The sequence below is a fragment of the Rhyacophila brunnea genome, unplaced genomic scaffold, assembly GCF_057557595.1.
Source record: "Rhyacophila brunnea isolate RB1 unplaced genomic scaffold, BYU_Rbru_1.0 scaffold_22, whole genome shotgun sequence".
Taxonomy (NCBI): domain Eukaryota; kingdom Metazoa; phylum Arthropoda; class Insecta; order Trichoptera; family Rhyacophilidae; genus Rhyacophila; species Rhyacophila brunnea.
The window spans coordinates 15,284,532-15,294,224 of record NW_028232882.1 but is presented as its reverse complement, the minus strand read 5'-3'; positions in this window follow the sequence as shown (position 1 = coordinate 15,294,224).

The window sequence follows — 9,693 nt, the reverse complement described above, 5'->3', positions numbered from 1 at the left end:
AAATGTCTCATTAGTTTAAATTTATTTAATAACTTTTGAATCTTCTGATATATTTCTATCAAATTTTCAGAAAATATCTAAAATTCATCAATGCATCAAATAAAACATTCCAATGTTTATCACTCCTGAACATTAAAACATTAAATGAATTTTGTGGTTTAATCAGTTCATTTAAATACCTTCTTTTTTTTAATTATCCAAGATGTATTAGTATAACTTATCCATCCATCCATGATAGCTGAGCAGTAACGTGTCACCTTATGTTGTGGGTTCGAATTTCAGGACTCACGAATTCACATGTTGTTTTTCATGTGTTTGGACCTAATAGGTTGAGAGTGGCTAACATCCTTCGTAAAAACAAAATCTGTTCATATAACTTCCACTCTGTGCAGGCCCATAATATGACTCTCTTGGGATCGAACATGGTGATGTATTGTAAATCCATCCATGGTACTGTTTATTGTTATGACTTCTTAGTTATTATGGATAACTATGGACGTTCCAAAACACTCGTGGGTATCAATTATATATGTATTAATTTTATTGTGTATGGTAAAGTTGTATGTGTCTAAAGACACCACTATGGCACATGAAGTCCATAACCCTCTACTTCTCTCCCTCATAACCCATAACTCTTACTTATAGGATGCCATATTAGCGAAATGGTAGGACTCATGCTCTGCCCAAAAGTGAAAATGATAATTTACCATTTGGGACTTACCATTAAACTGGATTAAACTAACATTGAATTCGACGAATGTAGACCGAACAGACTTCACCCGATATTTGCATGGGGTGATTATAATAGACCACGGTTGCTCAATCCAATTGAGAGAATCTATGAGCAATATCTCAATAAATATTATAAGTGATGAAGAAATGTAATGTTTTAATTCAAATTTACCAACAAATTATGAATTGCGTTTCGAGAGTCGTCCAGAGCATTCCCTGGGCGCGGTTGTCTCCTTGGTGATTAGTAAAATATTGTTGTACTGAAACTATGTTTGTGTAGGTTAAATCGTTAAGTGACGAAACCAAAATAGTTTTAAACAAACTGCTTGTTATTTAGTGAAGTGTGAACATTGATGAAAATTAATAACAATAATTAATAATAAACCTCTCTATAATTTGGTGCAATTATAATCCTTGATTTTTTTTAGGAAGAGTATATATTTTATAATATAATTTATCAGAATGAATATTTTTATTTTATATTTTTACTCAATTCAAAATTATGTATGTAATGACTATTTATACAAATTGTAATTAATATAATGAATTTTTACCACCGTCTTGTGTAATTAAATCGTTTTGTGATTATTTTTTTAATTGTCCGCATCTTGACAAAAAACAGTGTGTACATACTAACAATTCCAGTACATTTTAAAGTAAATAATTCTGTATGCGAAAGAAAATGGAGGTAAATCTAAGAAATTGGCGAGTATGCCATTTTAACCATAATGCATATGTACATCTATAAACAAAAGGACGAAATGAGTCGAATCAACGCTGCTAAATAAGTAAATTCCTTCCAAAAAGAATGATTCTTCCACAAGAGATTCTCATAATAAGTAACTCGAAAATAAATCATCTTTTGCCTTTGCTTAAAGTTAGTGATTTTTGACTTCCTTTCGTCCACAGAATTGGTTTCATGTACTGCAGTTGTTGTTAACTTCAAACATTCCACAAATCCCATGAAGTGCTAAAAAAATTATAAGACTCCCTCTAGAGTCGTAGAGTCGAGGTATATTAAGTTCTTCAATATGTAATACATATTATTTAACATATATAATTTAGAAAAACACTTTCTGAGAGCATACATGTATGCTCTCAGAAAGTGTTTTTCTAAATTATATATGTTCAATAATCAGAATGATATATTCTTAAATCTTGTGAATTATTCATTGAATAAAAGAAATAGTTAATTACATATTATTTAGTTACAGATGTATTTACTTACTTAACAATTATCAGTAAAATTAGTAAAAAACAGTATGGTTTTCGATTTTATCATATATTATCATTATAGCAAATATAAATTTGAGTATATAAATATAACCAATCTATAAACAAATTCATTTTCCCAATAAAATCTTATGGAATAGCACTGGCAGTGGATAATTCCTAAAATAATTTCCTTGTTACATTTATTTAAATATTAATAATCACTACCTATTTTTATTTCTTGTGTTTAAAGTAAAGTTTTCTCGAGAATCTGTGTTCACAATATTGAAGCCCTCTCTGGAAAAGTAGCATTATCCTTAAATCTCAATTTTTAGGTAATAGCGATTAAATATGACGCATCAGTTCAAAAACCTTGTAATACATGCTGCGCACACCACTCTATGACTTTTATGTAGTGCAATCTGGCAACGAGATTAAATATTGAAAATTAGCATGATTATGCTCTTTTTCTGGAGAAGGTCTCAATTGTTTTAACAGAACACTATTTTTTGTCAAGATTATAGACACAATGATTAATATAAAGCATTGATTTTTTTTAACAATGTGTAAAAAAAATAAGGTTTTTCTCATTGGAAGAGTAAGGATAAATAAATAAAGCAAATAATTACGATTACAAAATACTATTAATGAATTCAATAAAAGGTTAAATATTGTTTTGTTTAACGAGATAGCGTTTAAATGCTGTAGGATTTATGATTTTTAGGTACCCCATTTTGTATGTCAATTGAATGTTAAATCTCTATATACTATTATTAGATAAACACTAATAATTTTACCTCATCCGTAGTAAATTACTATAGTGTTACTGTATTAATAATCTCTAGTATTCACCACTTGTTTAACCATGATAATATGTACACTACATGATTACCATTAGGGTGATTCTAGTCTCTATGGACGATCGCAGATGCTATGAAAGGAGATAAGACGAATCGTAACTGCCATCTATCGGATATATATATAATAACAGATTCCATAATCCATCAGACAACATTGGCGAACTTGTTAGCCCATAATTTAGTGCATACCTTAAAATTGCCAATGGCAGAAACTCAAGAAAGGGATTATTTATTAATATTTAATATTTGCCATGACTTAAAAGAAATGTGAAATTATATGATCAACACAAAAATGACAATTATTTATTACGCACAGTGACATCTCTCTATCTCTACTGCACCAATGAATTATTGCAGCCTATTTGATTGGTAAATATATAGAAGTGCGCAGTGATGCCGTACTGGTCATAAAAAATTGTGTTTCTCCTTAGCTGAATGCGACCACTCTACCACCGGACCAATAAACGTAAACTGTGTTTGATAAGAATGATTTAATAAAAATCTGAATTCTGCTAGCGGGTGGGTAGTTTGGTTTGAATATGTATGTTTATCTGACGCACTTATAATACTCAGCCGGCTGAGTTAGTAAGTGGCTATCTATGAAGTCGCGAGTCATAGAATCGATTCCGTGGCTGGGAAAATAGAAGATCGAACGAAATTCAATGTCAAATCCTGTAAGAATGACTCCTAATACATTTTTTTTTCGTTTACCTATTGCCTCCAATTAATAGGCCACTATTTGACAATGATTATAAATACCATGATGGTATTACAAATTGTCTCGTCTCATTCGTATACCGTCTGCGAAAGGTTCATTCGATTCATAGGGATTAAAATACACAGAAATATTAGGAATTACAATATAAAAGTAAAGTGAATTTGACTCAACGTTTACTATTGAGTCTTTGTATATAAATAGCAAACGTTTAATATAGATATTGATTTAAAAGAGAATAATCATAAATCTTATGAAATAAATAATTATTACAAAAGGCTTTTTTAAGGCTGTAAATACTCGATAGAAAATAACTCCAATGCAAATACCATAATGTAGAATTTGTATGAATACTAGATGTTTTTTGCTAGAGTGAGTCATGTCCGGTATGCATTACATCTATTCTGTACAGTATTGTTAAAATGTTGTTTGAATTATTGTTCCTTATTATTAATTGCCTGTGCGTCTATAGCTTCGTTGAAAAAATAAATCAACTCATATTGAGCACCACTAAACATGTTTTTTTTTTATTTCAATCATCCATATGCATATTGTATTTATTTTTTAAGTAACCATCAACAGTAAAACAATATCTGTAATAAATATTATTTTATTGAAAAAAATAGATACTACATAAGTCAAAAATATCAATTTCACAGGAGAGCAATTACGAGGGTGGGTCAATAAGTCCTTAGAAAAGCCGACAGGTGGCGCGACTAGTACTGTAAGCGGTTTGTTTTCATGCAGCGGCACTACCGATTCAGTATGCTGCGAAGTTTCAATCAGATTGGTCGGGTTGTTGTGTGTTTCTCGTACATTTAAAAAAAAAATTTGCTTGTGGAAAATGGAAAATGGAGAAAATTGAGTTTAGAGCTGTTATTAAACATTTTAATATAAAAGGGTTAACAGCAAAGGAAATAAAAAATGAGTTGGATTTAGTTCACGGCATATCTGCTCATTCACTTGCAACTATTTATAACTGGTTAAATGAATTTAAACGTGGTCGTACATCAACAAAGGATGAACCACGCTCAGGACGTCCTGTAGAGGTGACTACACCAGAAATGATCAATAAAATCCACGATATGGTGTTAAGTGACCGAAGATTAAAGTTGAGTGAGATAATTGAGGTTACAGGGATCTCAAAAGGTAGCGTCATTTCTATTTTACATGACAAATTGGGCATGAAAAAAATTTCTGCAAGATGGGTGCCGCGTTTGCTCACAGTCGACAATAAACTCAATAGGGTGGTGGCCTCTAAAGCCCTGTTGTCGCTCATGCAACGCAATCCGGATGAATTTTTTCGTCGCTTTGTGACTGTAGATGAAACATGGATACACCACTATACTCCCGAGACGAAAGAACAGTCAAAGCAGTGGATTGCGAAGGCAAACCATGTCCAAAGAAGGCGAAAACCGTAAAATCAGCTGGTAAGGTTATGGCTACTGTATTTTGGGATGCACGTGAAATTATTTTCGTTGACTATTTGGAAAAAGGAAAAACAATAACAGGGGATTATTATGCATCTTTACTGGACCAGCTAAAAGACAAAATTGAAGAAAAACGGCCTCATTTAAACAGGAAAAAAATCCTCTTTCATCAGGACAATGCCCGTGTTCACACATGTTTACGATCAATGGCTAAAATTGAAGAATTGAAGTTCGAATTGGTCGACCACCCACCGTATTTGCCAGATTTAGCCCCCAGTGACTTTTTCCTTTTCCCAAACTTAAAAAAATGGCTAAGTGGACAACGTTTTTTTTCAAATGAAGAAGTCATCGATCGGACAAATGCTTATTTTGAGGACCTTCCGAAAACTTATTTTTCTGACGGTTTAAAAAAAATTGAGAAACGTCTAACCAAGTGTATTGCGCTCCAAGGAGATTATGTTGAGAAATAAAAAAAAAATACAAAAATTATTGACCCACCCTCGTATTAAAAATAAGTAACAAATGTTTCTAATACATAATTAATAAAACTAAATTAAATATGTACATAAAACAATTGCTCAGTGTGAAATTAATTTTATTTTCGTTATGCAGTATTTCAGATAGATTTTTGACAGTTACAGTTTAAAAAGTAGTTTTTAAGGCGTTTCGCACATACAAAATCGTCTCATCTGTGACGCAGCCTTCAATCAAACCTCGTAGAACAAAAATGTTGCAAACACGCAGTGTGCGGTTAGTGATGTGTTTTGTGAATGCCAACAAAATCACATTGACAAATTTAACGTGTTGCAGTCGAGACGAGTTTGTATGTGCGACCCGGCTAAAGCTAATTTTTTACATAAATCAGCTTATGTGGCTGGCTCAGTGCCAGACATGACTAACCCACATTTCTTAAATATATAGTTTTTTTCTTCCAAATTACTTGGACATCAACAATTTATTAGTGCCAGATACGACTAAGCCATAATACGAATTCAGTACAACACTAGCATCTGTAAGCTGTTCTGGCAAATACGATTTTGTTTTTTTATTAAAACAAAAAACGACTAACCAACATTCAAATTGCAAACAGTGACAGTTGTGATTCGTCTTTGTCCAGTTATTTTGGTGATAATAGTGAAGATGGTGGAGATTTTATACCAGAACCTTCAACATCGTCCTCGGAAGGTAATATTTTATATTCATTTTATCATTCAATTCTTTAAATTCTTTGGTTTATTAATATTTTTTAGCTTTCATATCACCATGTTGGATAGTCACTTTTGCTTCTTACAACATTTTTTTTTTAAATTTTGCAATGATGTTTAGTCATTTTAATGTTTTATTTCCAGGTGAACCACAACCTGATAAGGCTATGAACTATGAACTCCATTTTCATCATCTTGGAAAAGGCGAAGACGTCCTCTCACTCATAAGAAAAATATAATAAAAGAAAAATTTATGAGTGGTGAAGCCCATACATCGACTTCAAAAGAAGGTGTTGAAGCGAGGCATTTTGAACCTAAAATCTGTGAATGCAAATTAAATTCCAATGAAAAGGTGCCTACAGACCTAAGGAAAAGTATTTTTGCAATCTTTTATTCAATTAGTTGGGAATTAAAATTGGTGTTATTAATGGTTCATGTTAAAATAATACAAAAGAAGAGACAATATACTACTACTGCAACAACATTGTTGTATGTAAAAAAAAATAGAGGCATTACTTGCAAGAGATAGAAAATTGTCCATTTAAAAAACACAAAGATTTTCGAAGACGATATAACCAACTGGAAGATTCCTGTTGACGAAGAGAATGTACAATGGCTTAAAACATGCTGGATAAGGCTCAAAAAAAATCATCCATGAAATCTTCAAATGAAAGCAACACTCCAAGAAGAATGTATCTTCACTGAAGTTAATTTGGAAAAGAGGAAGAGAGGAAGAAGCTGTTCTTATGAATTTTTACAACTTCTTGAATTGTATCCAACTGGGATTTGAAACTGAAAAGATTTACTTCCATTTACATTACATACCTACCCCGCGATTCATCACAACTCTTATAACAATTTAAAAGGCAACAATGCAGTTCTGGATGATGGCTTAGATTGTAATACATAACGGGGAAGAAGAACAACAATTATAATAGCTGTGGGTTTTCAAAATTCTATCACCAACAGTAGAAAACAAAACATGTGAAAAACCAAAAATGACTAACCCACATTATTTCATTAAAATTTAAAATAAAAAATACGCCATAAGGCGATGTCTTCGGCCTAAATAACACATATAATGTGACTTTTACGCCATCTATTTATATTTAAAGGCATCTACCATGAATTTCTAAAAATCTGTTACTAAAAACTTTGGTCAGTTTCAATCAGATGGCAGTGAGTTACCATAACTAATTTTAAAAGTAAATTAAAGTTGCCAATGGAATGGAATTCTAGATGAATAAAATTGCTAGACAAAAATTCATTTACATATTATTATTTAAGAATATAATAATATATTCTAATATAACCACTTGAGACCCGAGGGAGAACCAGCCATCAAAAAAAATATTTCTTTGATTTTATGGAAGAGAAGTATTAGTCTATTGACAAAAAATTTTTTTTTACGTTTTTTTTATTTTGTAAAGTAAAATATACTATATGCACATACCAGGTAACACTGCAGATGAATATTACCTACTCTATAAACTTAGGGAAGGTAAAGAAAACAACTTGTCATAGGAATGGTCAATTTTAATAGAACATTACACAATAAAAACAATACAAAAACATTATAAATAGGATAATTAAATATATTTACACTTAAAATTAGTTAAAATTATGAAATAAAACCCTAAATATCGTCGTTGAAACTAGAAAATTGTGTAACTCCGTTTTAATCAAGGCCTGAACAAAAACGATGCATGAGTGCGAGTGAGAAAGTATTCGGCACCCTTACGATCTCTGAGACACGCGCTAGAGTAAGATAAAAGGTCTACACATGTGTTGGTTAGTTTCCAACAATGTCGCTGGCAAATCGTGGTGAAACGCTTCAGAAAGCATCCATAACCGCGAGATCGTGTTGCTACAATTGCATTTTTTTGTGGTAAACATAAAGTCAGTGGTAAATATTTTTGGTTAATTAAGTAGAAAAGATGGTTTTGTGTGTTGTCTTAAAGTGTGGTAGCCGTACTGATAAGCAAGAAGATGGTATTACGTTTCATAGGTAAGTTGATACATGTTCGTGATAATTTATTTGTATATTATTATATATTTTAATATCAAGTGACCTAGTGTTTTTTTCGAAATAACTTTAATTATGCATATCTTTATCGAATGGTTGCATTTTCACCGCTTAACAATACTATATAATGTAAAAAAATAGAAAATTATATTTTAATGCTGAACGTCTAGTGCGAGCACTTTGGGCGAGCACTAGCGAAATGATTATTCATAGGCGTCCGCAAAAACTGGGTATGTGGTTAAAATTGAAGTAACAAAAAACTGAAAAAAAATATTAGTAAAGATTACCTATAGTAGGCAATCATTTTATTGTTTTGCTAAAGAAATGGAATTTAGTATACATGTTGAAAAACTCCCGAGGAATAATCGATTTAGTGCCCTGTTTGTGAACATTTTTGCTTCGTGATTTCCTAAATGTAATTGGTTTATGAATGTTATTGTAATGTTGCTCCCTAATGGATTACAGATTCCCAAAATATTAACCAAAAAGGCAGAATTGGATAAATCAAATACATCGTGTCAATCCTTCCAGCTGGGCTCCGACTTCCAGTAGTTGTATTTGTTAAGTAGTTGTATTAATAAAAACATTTCGAAGCGGCATATCTTAAAAGAACGAAAAAAAGGGTATGCTTAACGTATGACGCATTGCCCACGCAATTTGAAGGATTGAAACATTTTTTGAGGGTAAGTAATTTGAACAAAGAGGTTCCATAATATATAATTTAAACGAATTACAATAAAATACCAGTTAAATGTGGCAACCGCTTGAACGAAAATACAAAAATAGATAAAACATACCTACTGGCATGATTCATTATGTATTTATAAAATTTTATTTTTAACAAAGCGTTAAATGTAGAAAAAAGTATTTTTTTTCAAAAATACGATTAAAACTCGCCGGTCCCGCAGAAAAACTTGGCGGGCCGCTTGCCCAGACCTGTTCTATATAATCCAAATATTATAATTTGTATAGGTTTTTTTTGCACGTCCTTCAACTTGTGTTTTAATAATCTGAGTTTTTCAAAGTGATTTTCTTTGATCCATATTTTGTATTCGATTCGCTATTGTGCATGTCTATTTATATACTCTGTAGGTATATATTTTTAGATGATGTGATTTCATACCTTTGAATTATTGATACTTGTAAATTAATATGATAATTTGTCAGTTTAATATTGATTATACTCATGTACCTACTTAGTTATTTACTTTGTTAATTTTAATGTAAGTACCATATTATTATGATAATTAAATAATAATACATTTTGAAGTTTCTGTATTTATTATATTGAAGATATCCACCAATGAACATCAATGAATATTAATAATATTCCGTTTCTCCCGCACGCCTATGGTCTCGAACGTTTGTATTCGTATATGTCCACTCACTCACACAACCAAACACACGGCAAGCAGCTTCACGTACCAAGGCAATGTGAAGCGTCTATCTGTATCTATTGTCTAAGGTTTTAATCGAAAATTGACTTTGAATGCCATCTAGTGGCCGTTGATAA